Consider the following 19,184-nt stretch of genomic DNA (forward strand, 5'->3'; position numbering starts at 1 on the left):
TGCCACAGAATGCCTTTCCAACACACCAGCTCCATTAAGTGAACTGAAGCATATGTATTATACACTTATGTTCTAAATTTGTGATTCCCAAGCCTGTATCACAATCACCTGGGATATTTATAAAAATACACAGATACTATCAATTCAGAAACATAGGTGAGTAAATGGAAGGAAGGAGGGAAGGAAGAAAGGATGAAAGGAAGGAAGGCAAAAATCTCAATTCCTTTTTAGAAAAACTTCCAGATAATTTTGGTGATCAGTCATGTTTAAGGACTTTTCTAGATTTAACTGGGTGGGATGTCTGAACCATTTCAATTCTTCCCCAGTGAAGACCCCTATTTTGTTTTCACTAGGTACAGAAGAGTTCCCCAAATGGTTTATGACACTTTATTACACTTGATATTATTACCATGTTCCTGCAATGTTTTCCTCTGCACACTTCTGTTTGCAGTTGCATTACTTTGGCTCAGTAGATAGTAACAATTTAAGTAGCCTGTTGTCATTTATCATTCCCATATCAACTTCTCTGTAATGTGAATTGCTACAATGCCAAAAGAATGATTAATGCTAGTACCTGAGCTAATTAATGGGAGTGTCATTTTAAGTCCAATATAGTAATTAAGTATTGCTGATGAAACAGATCCAAATTTCACAGACAAAGTGGGTCACTTTACCAACCTTTAACTTAATTTGGAGCTTCAAATGATATCGATGCCAGAGATACATGTTGCACAAAGGAGGGGCTAACTGCCTTGATATCTTACAGTTACTATTAGGCATTAAGATTCTTTTTCTATAAGGGACACTGAGACAATTACTGAAAAACTCTATGCCCTTAAAAAGGAATTAAAATTTAATGAAATTTTAAGAGATGTAGTCAACATCTCATTGTATTGAGAACTCAATGGTTTTTATTATTTATCCTAATCCTTTTTTTGTTATTGTATTTTTTCCATTACCATTTAGCCCACTTATAGCTCTCTCCCTCCCAGCATTCACCACAGTGTTGTCCATGTCCACAAGTACTTTTTCCTTTTTGCTCAGTCCCTGCCTGCCCTAACTTCCCCCCACCATTAACTGTCATGTTGCTATTTTCCTTGTTAGTTCAGTTTGTTAATTAGATTCCACATATGAGTGAAATCATGTGGTGTTTTTCTTTTTCTGACGGGCTTATTTCACTTAGTGTAATCTTCTCAATGATTTTTTTAAATCAACAAACAAGCATATAAAGCAAAATGAGGTTTCAAATAATTCTTAAGGTAAAATAGAAAAGAATAGAAGAATAAAGGAAAATGGTATGATTGAATGACAGCATTGCTTGGAAAGACACAAACAACTGGAAGAATAGCTCCAGGCCCTCGTCAGTTTCCTTATCTAGGCTGCCCTTCTCAAGGACTTAGATTATGTCTAGAGTTTTCCATTTGAATATAGGCTTCCAGTACAACTAGTAATATGAGGACACCCACTCCTAACTCTGAGGGATTTTTAAAAAACATATGTTTCTTTATTTGTACTTAACCTGAATGAGAAGAGGAATAAACTAGCTACCCAAGAGTTTTGAAAAAATTGGTTCTCCAGGTGATGTAAATTCTCCTCAATTCAGAGAATAAAATGGGCTTCTTTTTAATGTTTACTCATACATGAATCCAGGGTATTGATCGATCCAATATTATAGTATACTGATGGACCAGACCAACCATGTCATACTCAGTTGAATGGCTGTGAGGATTTTCCAGAAAAAGCTTCCTGGGTGAATCTAGTATGATCGGTGCTGTGATAGGTATCCAGGGTGTTAAAATGTTTGGATGGAGGAAGAAAAGTTAGGAAGCACGATGTCAAGAAAAGTATCCTATAGGCAATGTATTTAAGTCTCAAAGAATGAGTAAAAATGAGTGGGCTGGAAAGGTGGTGGGTGAGGAGTGTTTTGGGTTATTCTTTGTTTTCATTCCATTTTCATTTGTTCATTTCCTTTTGTAGAAAAATGATGATTTGAAAATAATAAGAATAGTAAGAACAATAATGTTATATGTATAATATTATGTGTTGACATACATTATAAATTATATTGTTCACAGTGCTAACCTCCCTCTCTACTTATTCTAACTTGTTTGGATGGGTTTAGTAGTTATAAGGAGGGCAAACAATTAAGACATCAATTTGGTAAAATTGCTAGTCACCCAAATCACACACAGCCCCAATGACCAGGAGAATTTCCTAGTCCAGGGTTTTCTATGCAGGAGTGACCACCAGATAAATCAGTATGACCTGCATACATTTCTTACAAAGAGTGAGAAAACCCTCAAGGGAAGTGACAGGTATGAATATCTAGTAAGTTTCTGAACAGCAAGCCTCAGTATACAGACACATAAATCCAAGCTCAGAAGCACGGTCCTTTGCCCTTGTCTTTTGTCCTACTCACAAACCCCTGGTATACTCCTCCTCTTTCCTCTCCAAGGTGGAACTACCTAGATCATTTATACTTCTTTCTCTAATATATTTACTTAATTTGCACCTGGCTTTTCTCTTTCTAATGTCATTAATAAAAGGATGCGTGCTTGAGCATGGCGACTGGCACAGAGCTTATGCAACCCAACTTTGTAGAGATCTTTTTCTTAATTGTGACCTGGACAATATGCACATCACATAATGTAGGTATTCTGTCTACATTACTATCACTCTCTTTTCCCTTTCTAAATAGGCTTTTTTTAATAATAGAATTTTAATTTACAAGAGACTTCTTTTTTATATATACAGCTATAATTATCCTTTTAATACAAGAAGTTTCTTGATTCTTTGGACATTCTCATTTAAGGCAAATAACTGTGTAAATAATATTGTGACAGAGGAATTATCTCTGCATTACTGACTTTTGGTAGTCACATCTATTCTTTTGTACAGTAAGAGAAAATTTTTCTAATACTTTTAGATTTTACGTCTGAGTTATTTCCCTCAAAGTCAAAGTGTTTCTAATTAATGTAGGGATTGAGATTCCTCACTGCAATTAGCTTATCAGAAATAGGTATGTGTTTACTGTTTGTGATGTTTTTGTTAAAAAATAATATCTGTGTATCTGTATGTGTTTTATATTCATAATCATCCAAAGAGGAAACAGCTTGATTTACAAAGAAGAATATATATGCTAGACTGAATTGGTGGTGGATATTTTCTTCTATCAGAAAATATGTGCCTATTAATTCAATAATGAACCAGAGAGAAGAATGTATATACCAAGGACACACTGATAATTGAATGGAATGGTTTAGAGTCCTGACTATAAACTACAATTTGATCTGTACATTTAAGAAAATGGGTTTATATCTCCAAGAATAAAAAAAACAGTATAAATTAATGAAGTGCAAGCTTTAAATCCTAAAGACTAACAGAGGCCATAGAAAATTTATAGAGAACCAAGGAAACAACACAGGTGGGTACGACAACCCTCAGTTAACTCCAAAATAAACAAATCTACACTAAGAAAATAATTATTAGTGGTGTAAGCTTAAATTTTTCCACCTCTTCTATTTGCAAGAATTATAATATTCAAAAATATTTTACAAATATTGGGATACATTATTTTTTCTTTAATGAATGAGGAATAGTGTGATTCTTAGATGTATTATTGGCCTTCCATTGATTTGCTCCTAGTATTATTGGTTAAGAACTGCTGGCCTTAATGTTAGAAATGATCACAAAACCTGGAGAATAGGTGCAGGGTCTGCTTTATAACACTGCTGGAAAAAGCCATTGCTAAGGCCACTTTATTTACTACTAAATCATCTTTGCAAATCCCTTGGAAAATCAGCTCAAATGTGTCTCAGAGTATTCTGATTGCTGCAACACCTTTCAGGTCTATAATCAGCCACCCTCTAATCGTATCCAGCAATGCTTCTAATTTTCATCTGATCTTAATAGTGTATTAAACTCTCAGGTTGTCTGAGACATAAACTTCATTATCTGTCCAGAAGTTTTTCAGGTAGACACAACAACCTGAAATCTAATCATAAGAACAGCACAAGGCTTTCTATATGTGGCATGTTGAAGTTTAACACCACTACAGTTTCTGAAAAAACTAAAGAAGTATTGTACAAATAAACAGCAATAAATAGATTCCAATACCATTATGATAAAATCTTAAAAATAGATTTATTTACCTAGGATATATGTAGTGCGTTTTTACTGTGGCATTATTGATATTGTCAATCAGTTTGACATGACATTTTTATTTTGAACTTCTAAAAGTCAAAAGTCTTCACATTTTGACCTTGACAAATTATTTGCATACCTAAGATAATAATTCAGTGAGTACAATTGTTTGTTTCCTTCCTTTTTTTCACTTTTGTTTGTCTTCATAAGGATCTATTTCTTACAACTTTGATATATTCTTGAGACTTTCCACTAACTAGTAATTCATAATTTCAGAAAATTAGTTTGTTGGTTCCAGTCAACAATAGTTGTATCTTTTATTGGAACAATGGAACCCTGTCACCCAAGTGACTCAATGGTTATGTGAACTGAGAACTAGAAGTAAGGAAAAATATATCTCACTTTCATTACATGCAAGACAAGACAGCTCTTTTCTTCAAGAAAGAGAACATTTCATTTGGCTATTTATGTCCTTTTCAACACTCAGCAATTTTCTCCTGGATTTATATCTATACTTGGATAGCAAAAGAGTTGTTTTATCTGTTTATAATTTGTAAATACTGACATTTTGTCATATAGAGTTACTTTGTAGTCATTCTGTATTGTAAAATTCACATTGAGAAGGCATGGTAAATTCCAAGAGAATATATATATCACATCCTGATCATAACACTTCAGTATGTTTTGGACAGCCACAAAGTAGAGGACAGTGAAAAGAAAGAAGCAATGAATTACAGGATATAGAGAAAAATGTGGACTTTGTTGTTATGAATATTAGAAGCTACTTATTGTTTATTGTTGTAAAATTATTCATCTGTAAGGAACTTTTACCATCAAAGGTTTTAACTTAGAACAACAGTTATGAAATAAATTATTACGTAGTGGCATGTACATTATGTAGTGGGTGAACAACATATACAGTTGCTTATTAGACTTTCTAATTTTGATTTGACATAAGCATCAATTTATCTAAGTCTAAATCAAAGCAGTGTATCTTAAAGGAATGTTCTGCTGTATATGAGAAATTACAAGAACTTAAATATGAAAAAGAAAAATAAGATTCAGATGTTAAAAGGAAGTATAACTAGAAGTCATTTTCTTCTTCATCAAAAAATTTTAGATTTTTATTATCTTCTAAGATAATTATCTTTGTTTACAACTATTTTATCATGAAATAATTCCTCATTTTTAAATATTATTTTACACAAAATGTTACCCAGCATATTTCATAAATATAGTAGAATAAAAAGTTAAGGAATATTAATCTGAATGACACATAATCTCAACTTTAAAATGTTTGAATATCTGGTTTTTCCTAGTTTCCAAGTAATCAGTAGTATTACTGAAATATGTATGGAAATCAATGAGATACATACATTTCAACATATAAATTACGTAGTGGACATTGTCATCATGTCCCAGTAAAGATTAAATTTATTAAACAATTTATACTTATTCACATAAATTTTCAGCTTAATGTTAACTAGAGAAATATTTTTAGTGATGAAAGCATTCTTGACTTATTTGAAGAAAATCAGCAAGCCTAGTGTTATAAAGTACAAAATGTATTTTGTAATTTTTTCTTAAACCATTCTTATATTTTATTTTTTAAGTATATTTTGTTGATTATGCTATTATAGTTGTCCCAATTTTTCCCCCTTTGCCCTTTCTTCCCAGTATGACTCTTCCTTCCAGCAATCACCTGCTTAGTTCATGTCCATGGGTCATGCATATAAGTTCTTTGGCTTCTCCATTTCCTATTCTTAGCAACCCACTGATATTTTGTTCCTACTGATTATGCTTCTTAATCCCTGTACCTTTTCCCCCATTCTCATCCTTCCCCCTCCCAGCTGATAACACTCCAAATGCTCTTCATATCTATGATTCTGTTCCAGTTCTAGTTGTTTGCTTAATTTATTTTTATTTTTTAGATTCAGTCGTTGATAGTTGTGAGTTTGTTGTCATTTTAATGTTCATAGTTTTGATCTTCTTTTTCTTAAATGAGTCCCTTTAACTTTTATGTAATAATGGCTTGGTGATTATGAATTCCTTTAATTTTATCTTGCCTGCAAATAACTTTATCTGTTCTTCCATTCTAAATGATACCTCTGCTGGATAGAGTGATCTTGGTTGTAGGTCCTTGCTTTCCATCACTTTGTATACTTCTTGTCAGTCCCTTCTTGTCTGGAAAGTTTCTCTGAGAAATCAGCTGATAGTGTTATGGAAACTCCTTTGTAGGTAGCTCTTTGCCTTTCTCTCGCTGCTTTTAAGATTCTCTCTTTATCACTAACATTTGGCATTTTAATTATGATGTGTCTTGATGTGGTTATCTCTGGGTTTGGCTTGTTTGGGACTCTCTCTGCTTCCTGGACTTGTATGATTCTTTCTTTCACCAATTAGGGAAGTTTTCTTTAATGATTTTTTTCAAATAAATTTTCAATTTCTTGCTCTTCCTCTTCTCCTTTGGCACCCCTATGATTCAGATATTGGCACTTTTGGAGATGTCCCAGAGTCTTCTTATACACTCTTCATGTTTTTGTTCCTGTTTTGTTTGTTTTTAAATTATATTTTCTTCTTGTTGTTCTGGTTGAATATTTATTTATTCCTTATGTTTTAAACTGTTGAGTTTAATCCCGGCTTCCTTTCCTTCACTGTTGGTTACTTGTGGATTTTTCTTTATTTTACTTAGTGAGGTTTTCACTTCTTTCCTTATGTTTTTGCTGTACTCAGTGAGTTCTCTGAGCATCCTGATCACCAGTATTTTGAACTCTGCATCTGATAGGTTGGTTATCTCCATTTTGTTTAGTTGTTTTTCTGGAGTTTTGTTCTCTTCTTTCATTTGGGCCATATTTCTTGGTCTCCTCAATTTGGAAGCCTCTCTGTGTTTGTTTTTTTGTATCAGGTAGAGCCGCTTTGACTCCCTGTCTTAGTGCACCTGTTATGTTGTATGGCATGGAGCGTTATGACGGCAACCTACTTCACTGCTCTGTGACTCTGTGGGGCAGGGGCGGTGAGTTGGAGAGAGGACAGTTCTACTGCCCAGCTTCTGGAGGCTTGGCTGGCACATGCCCTATTTCCAGTCACTTCACCCACCTCCTTTATATTACTGGCATTTTTCTAGCTGTTGCCCTGGTGGTTATTCCCATAGTGGGTGGGTTTGCATAAGTTCTAAGCTCATGTGGGCCCTTTAAATGGACTCTCCTGAGTAACCAGCAGCTTCTTCTGCCACCCCAACCCTCACTGGTTTTTATAGCCAGAAATTGTGAGGCTTTATCTTCCCAGTGCTGGAAACCTCAGTTGCATGATCTGGCCTGGGGCTAGGATTGCTCACTCCCAAGGTAGTCCTCCCAATTTTTATCCACTATATGTGATTGTGGGACCACCTTTTCCACCACTGCTGCCACCACCACTGCTCTGTGCCACACTACATCCTCTCTGCCCCCACCCCCCGTCTCTACCCCTCCAACCCCCGGGTGAATTTGTCTTCTTTAAATCCTTGTTTGTCAGACTTAAATACAGTTTGATTATCTGGTAATTCTGGGTGCTTTTTAGTTCTGAGGGTACTTGTGATTCTTCTTGGGGTTACACAAGGAGGTGAAGGGTGTCTACCTACACCTCCATCTTGACTGGAAGTCTCCGTATTTTGTAATGTTTTTTAAAACTATGTTTAATTTATTATTTTCAGTGATTACTTAGGGATATAAAAATGTTTTAAAAATTACACTTTCTGCTGTGTATGTATCTAGAAACCTAAAGCATTTGTGTAGTGGGAGGTAGCTGAGCTTCGACTTAGTTAACCTTTGTAAAAGAGTACCATGATTTTACACAGAGCAGTACCATTTATGCAATTAGATATTTCAATAAATTACAAATATTAGTTCTTAATATTTAAGTACCAAGTTATAGGTTTAAGTCACAGTAATAGGCATGATATATATCTTTAGATCAATTAGCTACTTGCCATGGGTTTATGGAATCAAGAGAGTGAAAGAAATGAATTTTTGATTTTTATACTGAATAATTTTTTAAAAGCTATAATCTACATTGTGTGAAGAAGAAGCCCACCATTTTGAAGCCCACCATTCTAAATAAAAGCCATTCAAAAGCCCGCCATTCCAAACAAAAGTCGTCCATGAGGCAGCTCATCTTCCTCCACCCACCCTTAGCTGCCCTAGACTCAGGCAGCTATCAGGAGGTTGCAACTGGGCCAATCGCCAACCTGCTGGCCCTAAAAGGAGGCAGTTTGGCCTATCCTGTAATGTTTCCGCATTCCAAGCTTCAGAACTCCTTAAAACTAACCCCGCCCTGACCCTGGCTCTGGTGTCTGACTCCAAGACCCCGGCCCACCGTGTCACATACACAGTAAACCATCTTGTTCAACATTTGGCTACTGGCCTTCTCTACCTCCATCAACACCCTGAAACCTAACACATTGTAAAAATAAGATTCAGAATAACAATGAACTGAACTTTGTTTTAAACAGAGTACATAAAATAGCCTAGAATATATAAAATAATCTATTTTATTATAAGAAAAATTTGTAGTGTATCTACAAAAAGAAAAGACAGTTTACTGTTCTATATAAAAAGATATAGACATAAGATTAAGAGGGCTGATTTCTATGGGACAAACAGGTAGAGGTCTATGAATCTAATATGAGTAATTTCATGCAGAAAGAAATGAGGGTGAGAATGGAAAATTGCTCATAAATAAAAAAAAAGGTGAGATAAATTATGTTGGCAGTGACATTTGATAATGTCGGTACCAGAAAAAGTTTACAGGGATATAAGATTCAGGTGTGAAATGAACAAAGACTTTCATAGGCCTTTGTAAAATTTTCTGAGAAAGTTTCTAAAAGATGTTGTTTGGAAAAGTAGCAGAGTGTAATGAACTCATAATTTCCTCCTTAAATGTAAATTTTAAACATATGTGGGTAATCAAAACTGCTGTTGTAATTGAATTTCCAGGTCAAAATGATAGACAGAATTCACAAATTAAGCTCTTCTTCAAAAACCGTAACAAAATTATATTAAGAGACTGAAGAAACAAATAATTAAATGTAATGTGTATTATGTGGATCTTGTTTGGGTTCTGAGTCAAACAGCCTTGTGAGGTAAATAGGAAAATATAAATATGGGCTGAATTTAAGATGAAATCAAGGAATTATATTAGGTAAGATAATGACTTTATATTACATAATAAACATTTTCATACTTTTTAAAGAAATTCATACTTAATTCCTTTTATGGACTGGTGTATAAAATGATGAACTAACATTATGTCTGGACTTTGCTTTTAAATACAGTCCAGTTGATAATGGGTAAGAAAGAGAAGGGAATGGATAAGAAGAATGGCAAACTTTTGGTAACTATTAAATTTGAGTGATTGATATGGGAGTACAATATTTTCAAAAAATCATGACACAATAGATTTTTTGTCATTATAGGATTTTCTATACAATTCGATTTTTTGGAAAAAATACCTACTCGTATATTTTTGTGGAAAAAAAACCTGCTCATATATTTTTGTGGAAAACAAAAACCTTAATGAATTAATTGCTAGAGTACAATTATTAGGAACTGTAAAGTTGAGGCAATGTAAAACTTTCAACCATGCAAAATGTATGTATGTGTGTGTTTGTGGCACATGAATGTTAAAAATGTCAGTCAGTAGTAGTTAACAGGGTAAAAGAATGTGATGCAACAAGTCAGGCAAGACTTAACCAAAGAGATAAGATTTTATTTTAATCATAAAGTAATAACAGGTTGTGTACATATTGGCTACTCTATACCTGATTAGAAATTTGGTGATCAAATATATCACCTTAACTAACACTTATAAATATCAATTTTATGAATGAGAAAACTGAATCAGGTAAGTTGATTATTTGCCCAAGTTCACTGATCTCTAAGTAGAACAGGAAGCTAACTCCAGATCAACTGATCTCTAAACCATGATTTTTCCACTACTAAAATAATCAAGATAAGAAATAAAGGAATGGAGAATTGCATTTTATGACAAAGAAAAGCATGGACACATGCAGTGGTGGAGATACAGCAGAAACTTGGCAGGGAGTAGGATAGGATGAGAAGAAAGAAGGCCAACAGACCCAAGTGGAGAGGTCAAAGTGGGGAGGAGAGGGAAATCTGTCAGACCTATAAGGGAGAGCCATAGTAATGTGAACGTATTGAATTTGGGGGGATAAAAATGTTATTCTTCATTCATTCTGAAGTATAATTTTCAGAAAGATGGCAAATATTACGTAATAAAGCAAATGCCACCTAACAAAGAAAGGAACTACTGTAGACAGATACTTTCATGAAAGTGAAATATTTTAGAAAAGATGGTGGTTAAAGCAGTCCCAGGAGGATGCAGAAGTTTTGTCAAAATCGGTAATAGGAATGATGGATGAGCCCTCTATTTTTTTTTAAACTCCAGTGTACATATTATTGTAGTGGCACTCACACTATTGCTCATACCAAATTGCCTGCTCCTTTGTAGCTATGACACAGAAACGAAACATGTAAGATAATAGTATCTAAACAAATTGTGAACAAAGCAATTTTGCCAAAAAGTTTACATGGCAGATAATCCAAAATATTCTTATACCTTTATAATGAAGCATTGTCGTGGAATATGAATAATTATACTCATGCCTCTGAGAATAAAAATATTTTAAAAGATAACTAAAAAAACCACTATATCAAGTACCTCAATTTACTTAACCAATTTTTAATATATAAAAGTTTATTTACATAATAATGCTGACATGTAGAAATATAGATGTTTTATAATGTTGATATATAGATATAGATATATAATTTTCTTCATGCGTATGTTTGAGACATGTTAAGGGAGCTGTTATATGTGCAGGCTTTGGAATCAGACTGCCTGGTTTAAATTCTGGCTTCAGGAATTATTAGCTGGGAAAACTTAACTTCCCTAAGCCTCTGTTTCTCCTACAGTCAATAAGCTATATTGTGAAGTAAATGAGGTGATCCATGTAATGTGCCTGATGTGGGATCTGGCATATAATAAGTGCTTAGTTAAGGTCAGCTGATATTATTATCATTAGAATCAATCCCTAGAGTTGGACTTTCCAGGAACAGTATCTTTATCTTTATATTTTAATAGGTGCTCCCAATTCCTCTTCAGAAATAAAACTAAGTTACACTTTCCCCAAGAGTGCCATTTCACCCCTGCCTTTAACAATACTGGATTTATTTATTTAGTTTTATTTATTTATTTTTTTTGGCAGTAGGAAAAAAAGGTACTCATTGCTATTTTAATTTGCATTTTTGGATTACTAGCAAGACCTTTGGTTGTTTTTCAGCCATTTGTATTGCTAAAACTTAATTGTTTGTTCATCTCCTTTGTCTTTTCTCCTTTTGAGTTTGAGATTTTTCTCTCTGGCTGTTTGTGTGCATTTAGGATGATAAACCTTAGTCTAATATATATGATGCAAATATTTTATTCTATCCTGTCATATGGCTTTCAATGTTTTAAAATGTCTATTTTTTTAGAAGTTTATATTTTTTATAAAGTCAAGTTTGTGAAATATTGTTCTTGTGGCTTCTGGATTGTGTCTTCTTTAGAATAGTTTTTATTCAGGATTTCGGATACACGTTTGGCTTTTCTATTTAGAGGGGGTCACTCCTGGGTTTGAGGCATACCATGCAGAACTCCTCTTGGCCGTTATCATAGACCAGGTCTCCCAGGAGCTCTAGCTATATTATATGTATTTTCTAGTTTTGATGCACATTGCCACTATTATTACCTCATACTCTCTTATGTGACCAAAGCAGTAGTCTTTTTTGTTTGTAAAATAACTTGCTAAAGCATCCAATTAACACTCTTACTTAGTTAAACTAGTATGCTTCAATTAGCCCTCTGTAAAAGACATCACTATTCTGGCCATTTCAGAAAATAAATTATTGCAGAACCAAATGGTTATATTAGTAAGATGTTAAAAAATCTCAGATATAATTATTTTTGTCAGTTGAAATATAACCTTAATTTTAATTTTTTTAAATATGCACCTCACAGCTGAATCATTTTTTAATGATGTCCCAAGGATCCAAACATTTGATTCTATTTCAAAAAATGATAAGCATTTATAAGAAGCACTTTCAATTAATTTATTCAAATTTAAACTGGCACAATTTGGGAGATAATTCTACAGGAATTAATTTGGGGTAATGACAAAGTGCTCACCCATAATTCAATTGAAAAATATTTTTAACTTTAGTAACTTCTAAGAGAAAAAAATATACTCTGATTTTCACAGAGACCTTTTTGAAATTTTCTGTCATTGAATTTTATGAGAGTTAAATGATAATATAAGTTAATTGGCTTCTTAATCTTTTTCTCAATATCAAATAGTAATATCAGTGTTATTACAGAATTATAATTTTTTGGCTACTTCTGTTTTTCATTTCTAATGCATCAGTATTTCAAATAGATTCTTTGCTGTAGTTAACTTTTGTTGTATCATTAAATACAAGGTCAATAACTATAGTATGGGCTTAGAAGTAATAGGTGATTATACAGTATAATCTTTATATTGTAATCTGTAGGTAAAAAAAAGAAAGCCCCTTGGCCTCCTGTGACTCATGAACTTTTCTAAAAATGTGTTCCTTTAGCTTAAGAAATAAATAATTGACTGTTGTATTTTATACATGTAAATAGGTATAGTATGTTCTTATGAATTATTTATCTGAATACTTATCTGAAATAATAATAACTAAAAACTAGATGATTCTTACTGTGTACCAAGCATCATTTTAAGTGCTTTACACACATAAACTTAAGACTCAAAACCATCTTATGAGATATTTTTATTCCCATTTGACATAAAAAAGTGAGCCTCTCTGAGTGTTCAATAACTTGTCCTAATGAGACCTTTTTGAAATTTTAATAATTTTAAAATTTTTGAAATATTAAATGGCAGAGCCAAGATTTGGACCAAATATGCTGGCTCTGATTCCAGGTTTTTAACTATTAGTCTATCAAAGAGATAAGATTGGTTATGAAGAATAGGACAGATGGCAGACTTGGTGGGGCCCTGCAAGTAGCCAGGGCATAGTATGAGATGTTGGCAACTGGAAACAGAAAGAGCCCAGAAAGTAGAAAGCACAGGTGTGACATGATTTGGACAAGTATTATATATAAACAAAACTATGACTTCATGTGTTTAATAGAGCCAGAATAAAATATATAACATACTGCTAATATCTCAATTCTCACTGGAATTTAAAAACCCCACTTTGAGGAAAATTTTATGTCAAAATGACCCCATGAGTATTCATACAAAATTAAGAATATGTTAACAGATCATACCTATTTGTGAGACACTTACTACAATAAATTTAATGTTGATAAAACATTTCCACAGAAGGAAAGTAGCACAAATTCTGTCTCCATGCCAATTTTGAAGGAACATTTATGCTTACTTGCATGCAGGTATGTAATGTATGGCTGCTGTTGGCTAATAAGGATTCTGGTCATAGAATGCAGCTGGACAAGGAATAACAACTAGTGATCAGCCAAATGAAATGCAGTTATTCATCAACCAAGTGCTAGTCCAATTTGTATATATGATTTTAATGTTTTTCTGTATAGAGACAAAGTAGTAGCTATTAATAGGTGAGGCTGTGTATTGAGTAATTTTGAACCATGCCCTGACAGGTTTTTTTAATGTAGATATTAATGACAATGTATTAATAATCATTGTCTCTTGCTTATAAAGGAGGAAAAAAATGAAAGAAATCATTTTAGTTAAATTTAAATATCAAAAATAAATTTATTTTTTAATTTATTGTATCTTATTTTTCACTAGTCCATTTAAATAATATTTGTTGCATATCAATTATGTACCAGGTCCCATGTTATTGCAAAAATATATTTCTCTAAATGTTTATAGTTGTTGGTTTTTTGGCTTTTGTTTTTGTTTTTTTTTTTTTTTTTACTCTCTATGGAAAACTAGGAGCAGGGAATGGGTAAGATAACAAGAAATAAACTATATTTTATCAAAGAGTCAGCCATGTAGATAATAACATAAGTGCATCCCTTTATGACTTCTGAATTGACTGAAAAACCTAATTTTTATTTTTTTGATATGAGATAATGCATATATCTAACTGCAACAGTGTGTAGCTTAAAGGAAGTGCTCAATAAATATTTGCCGCTATTTTTTTAATATTATTCTAACTGTATAATTACATTACTGAAAAGAATTATTTTGGTATGTGTTGTTTCTCCAAAATTTTTGAATTAGTTATTAAGAAAAGAATAGCTTAATAAACACTGTGGTTCCCTTACTTAAATTACACTTTCATTTTCATTGTTGTTTTTAACTTCTTAAACTGACCATCTCTTTGCCTTACAATAAATATCATTTAATTTTCTCATTTGTTTTTACTTCAAAATAACTCTTAATTCTTTAATCATGCTTAAACTTTCAAGTTCTTAAGCACCTCCCTAAATCAGTTAGGTGCTTTCTCCACTGTGTATTGAAATACATGGTCTCAGAGTCATTTAGTCTCTTCATTTCCTCATGTGGAAACATGAAACAAAAGGCATGATGTGGTTCCTACAACGAGCTTCTCTAGCAATAGAGCAGATACTTTCAAAGCCATATAAACTAACTGCACATATTCATAGCTACTTCAAATATACATACCATAGAAAAGGTAATCCAACTTCTTAATATTTTTAATTTTAAAAAGCCCAAGCAACTATGTACCTTGTGCTGGATTTCTCTTGCTCTCAGCAAAGGAAATGGTAAAGTACCACTTATAGAAATACCCAATATTTATTTTCTCTGGATTTAATGCATATTAGAGAGTATGATATAAACCACTATGGTGATAAGCAGTGTTGGTAACTGGAAAAGGCGGTGAAAGCATAGAAATCAAAGTGCTGTAGAGTGGAAATGAAGAGGAAGTTATCAAAGATGGTCCTAATCCCTCTCATCCTAGAAGACTGTTTTGAAAAATAGCTTAGAAAGAAGTGGCATCTTGTTTTTGTTTGTTTGGTTTTTACTATTTTGAATTATACAAGTAATCCTTTAAAATTTTTTAAATATTAAAGAATAACTAACAGTCTTTTGAGTTCTACCGTATTCTAGTTTTCTCAGGGTCTTCCCAAAATGTGTTATAATTTTTGAATAAAAAATTAGTTCATAAAATAACTTTGGTAGCACTATAGCTCCCATAAAATGTATATTAACAAGTTATATCCATCACTTTGATCAATTTTTTATCTTTTGTGTGTACATCTATGCTAACCAATGTGATTTAAAAGGCAAATAAGACTCCTAATCCAAAAATCTTTCCTGGAGTTTCTTTCATGTTTCCAACCTTTTGCTGGACATTGTTAACTAGAGGACCCAGGCACCACAAAGTCCAAAAAAATTTACCTTCTATCATTTGCTGTTTCTCTTAGAGTTTGTATATTTTAGTCACATATATAAAAAAACTTGTACTCACTTTTATAACATCTGCCACACTTGCTCATTTAGTCAGCCACCAAAACCTGATCGTCATTGTGATACCCCTATAGGTCCTCTCTTATTCTGTCTCCCCACTTCCACTCTTGCTTTACACTAATCACTTTGGACCTCAATCTACTCTCCATGCCAGTTAAATATCTAACTTTATATGTACAATAATAATATTATATGTAATATATATATAGTCTTATACATATAACATGACATATATAAAGTGTCATACATATGTATCTATACACAGAAATAGTTTGTTTACCATACCATTGCTTTCAAAATTATTTCATTTTCCTCTTTAAACTCACCCATACAGGACATGCAGGCACATCAATGTACCTTTATTCACTCTGTCCTTTCTGTCAGTAATACTTTAAACAAACTTTTTTTTTTTAAGTTGAGCTTTTTTATGAGCAATGTGCTCTCTAGCCTTGGAGACAGAATCTTGAAGACTTGGGTTGAATTTTTCAAGTGACTGAGAGGCTTGGGATCCTGGCTGGTATCAGGGCTCCCACAGCGTCAACTGGGGTCAACTCCACCAGGACTGAAAGGCAATAGGGAGATGAGGTAGGGAAGAGAGGCGAGAATGTGGGAAAGGGAGGTGGTAGAAATGGGAACAGAAGGGGTGAGGTGTGAGGGAAGGAAAGGGAAGGGAAGGAGGAAAGGAGGAAAAGTGAAGCAAGGCCTGGCTGTAGCCGAAGCCAAGCCAGAGGTAGTCAGGTTGGTAGCAGGAGAGGCTCAAAAGGGAGCCTCCTGGGAAGTGCAGGAAGCCACGATGGCCTGTTTCAGCTGCTCATAAGTGACGAACATCACAATGTTCCAGGAACCCAAAAGGAGAAAGAAGGGCATTAACCCTTTGTAGAAGGCTCAGGGACCCTCGTTCTGGAGCATGATGGGGGCAGAGTGGCCAGTGCTGCTGTACTGGCCGAGGGAAGAGTTCACATATCTCAACTTGACTACGTCCACTGGGGAGGCAATGATGTGGTGCAGAAGCCTGCCCCAAAGGCAGAGTGAAGTGACAAGAAAGGTCATCTGTCATGAGGCTGGCCTTTAGGAGGGCATCCTCGATGAGGTCATAGGGCACCAGCTCAGCACAGTGGACAATAGCATTATGAACAATACTGAGCGAGGTCCCTTTCCAAAGTCCCCAGAACCCTTCCTCTCAGGCAGTGTTCTTCAAGTAGGCATCAACAGTGCTTTGGTATCTCTGGCTACCTCCAGCCTAGGCCTGAGCCTGGAACCAGACAGTTACCACATCAGGGGCCTGAGCCACAGCCACAGCCACAGCCAAGGCATCGGTGGTGCTGCCTGCTAGGAGGCGGCTCCCGATGTCGACATGCTCAGTGCTCAGAGCCCTTGGTGTAGAATTGCTTGACAGAGTCGTAGAGGCTGACTTGGACAAAGATGAAGCTCCTCTGGCCCTGCAGACTGGCAAACAGCCAGTTGTAGAGGCTGCGAGCACAGTATTTGTGCACCAAGGCTGGGATGGTGCTGTACACTGGCTGAAGCTCGCATGCCCCCTGCCTTTCTCCTTGGATCTGCAGGCGGGTTTTAGCGGTATCCAGGGGAAAGATGAGATCTGCAATGCGGGCAGCTGTGCCAGTCCCCACGAACTTCACAGTGGCAGTAGGGGGCACCTCTGTGGCCTTAAACACAACCATGATGCTGATTTCCTGCTACTTCCCAGGAGATGAAAAAAAATTGAGGAAGGGTCAGGGTCATTTTCCTTTTTAAACTCAGCCATACAGGGCGTGCACTCACACATCCGTGCCTTTATTCGTGCTATCCTTCCTGCGTGGAATACTTTACCTACACTTTTAGACAAATAAAATCTTATACTGTCTTTCATAAGATGAGCTGCTCTTCCTCAAAAAGAACATTTCGGTCATCTGTCACAAGACTAATCACAATGTGTGTGCTTCATGGATCACTTATTGGCCTCCCCAACTCTATTCCCTCATCAAACTTGGAGATCAGAGACTTTACACACATGTATATGACATATGTTGTTTTGTAGGTCAGGAACCCAGCAAAATGCCAGTTCATAGTAGGGATGTACTAAGTTTGTGAGTAAATATTATGTGTCACAATGTTTTTATATACCACTTGATTTTGTATTGTCAGTCTAATCATTCTTAAAGAACTTTCTTAAGTGGGATCCAAGATGTACATTTTGCAAAGTTGTTTCCACGGGCTTCTGAATATAGTTGAGTACACCTGTTTTATGTATTTTAAATAGATGTCTATTTTTTCTATACCCAATGGGAGAATTGTTTAAACTCACCCTGCAGACTCTCAAACAATCACCTCTCTTCCCTTAAAATGAGATGGGGATGGTAAATATAAGGCATAATACAAATTTAAGACAACCTCCACAAAAAATTTACATTACTTCTAGATTCTGGAAGGAGACCAAGAACCTTAAGGTGTATTGTGCCTTTGTATTCAAGTATACCATGCACATAATCCTGTTGTGTTTACACTGATTTATTTTACGATAACTTAATTCCCATGGACAATTTACTGTAATATTTAAAAATATATCACATTTTTAGAATATTTTAAAGTTCATATTTTGCCTTCGAGTGCATTGTCACATTTTAATTAGAGCACCTAAAGATGGAGGCTCTGCATAATGATCTTCCAGATGAGAAATGCTGTACACAGAAAGTGGAAGTGAGTGGTTAAGACCACCAAAGCTAAGGCAAGTGATCTAGTTCTACTTTTGATTAGTTCTACATCTATTAAAATATTTCAATTTCTCAGCAGTTAACAGTGTATGGAACAAACATAATTTTGGTGATTAAATCTTCAGTTCTAGGTGCCTTTGTGTGTTTCTTACATTAATGTATTTATGATAAATCTCTAATAACCTTAGATAACATTTTAAAAGTTGAATTGGTAATAAGTAGAACATCTTTTTTTCATGACAGTTAAAGTCATATCAGTACTTGTGTTCTAAACAACCAAACACAGGTGGGATCAAAGCCAATGTTCTCTATATTTGTTTATTATTTCTGCCATGACAAGTTATCACAAATTTAGTGGCTTAAGATGGCACAAATTTCTTATCTTATAAGAAGACTGATAAGGGGTATTACTGAGCTAAAAATAAGTATTTCAACAGGGTTTCATCCATTTTTGGCAGCCCTAGAGGAGGACCTGTTTTCCTGCCTTTTCCAGCTTCTAGAGAACACACGCGTTCCTCAGCTCCTGGTCCCTTCTTCTAGATTCAGAATCAGCAGCAATGCATCTCTTTGTGTCTTCCTTGCATAGTCATGTCTCCCTCTCTGACCATGTCTCTAGCTAAAGATCTTTTGCTTTATGGATTCGTACAATTAGATTAAGCCTGCCTGACTAATACAAAATAATCTCCTTATCTCAAAATCATAATCATTGTTGCAAGATACCTTTTGTGCTGTAAGATAACATATTTACAGGTTCCAGAGATCAAAATGAAAACATCTTTGTGGAATCATTTTTATATCTACCATGCCTTCTTATCAAAATAGACCCAGAAATGGCTTGGGGAAGA

The 19,184-nt window shown here is 34.5% G+C and overlaps 1 protein-coding gene and 1 pseudogene across 2 annotated transcripts in view; one reads left to right on the forward strand and one right to left on the reverse strand.

Annotated features, from left to right (window-relative positions):
* LOC150019841 (glutamate receptor 4) overlaps nucleotides 1-19,184 on the forward strand; it is a 442,193-nt gene that overhangs the window by 55,999 nt on the left and 367,010 nt on the right. The window lies entirely within an intron of this gene.
* On the reverse strand, nucleotides 16,388-17,355 carry LOC150019842 (dicarboxylate carrier SLC25A8 pseudogene; annotated as a pseudogene).

Source organism: Furipterus horrens, unplaced genomic scaffold, assembly GCF_987537825.1.
Source record: "Furipterus horrens unplaced genomic scaffold, mFurHor1.1.pri manual_scaffold_2, whole genome shotgun sequence".
NCBI classification, from domain to species: Eukaryota; Metazoa; Chordata; class Mammalia; order Chiroptera; family Furipteridae; genus Furipterus; species Furipterus horrens.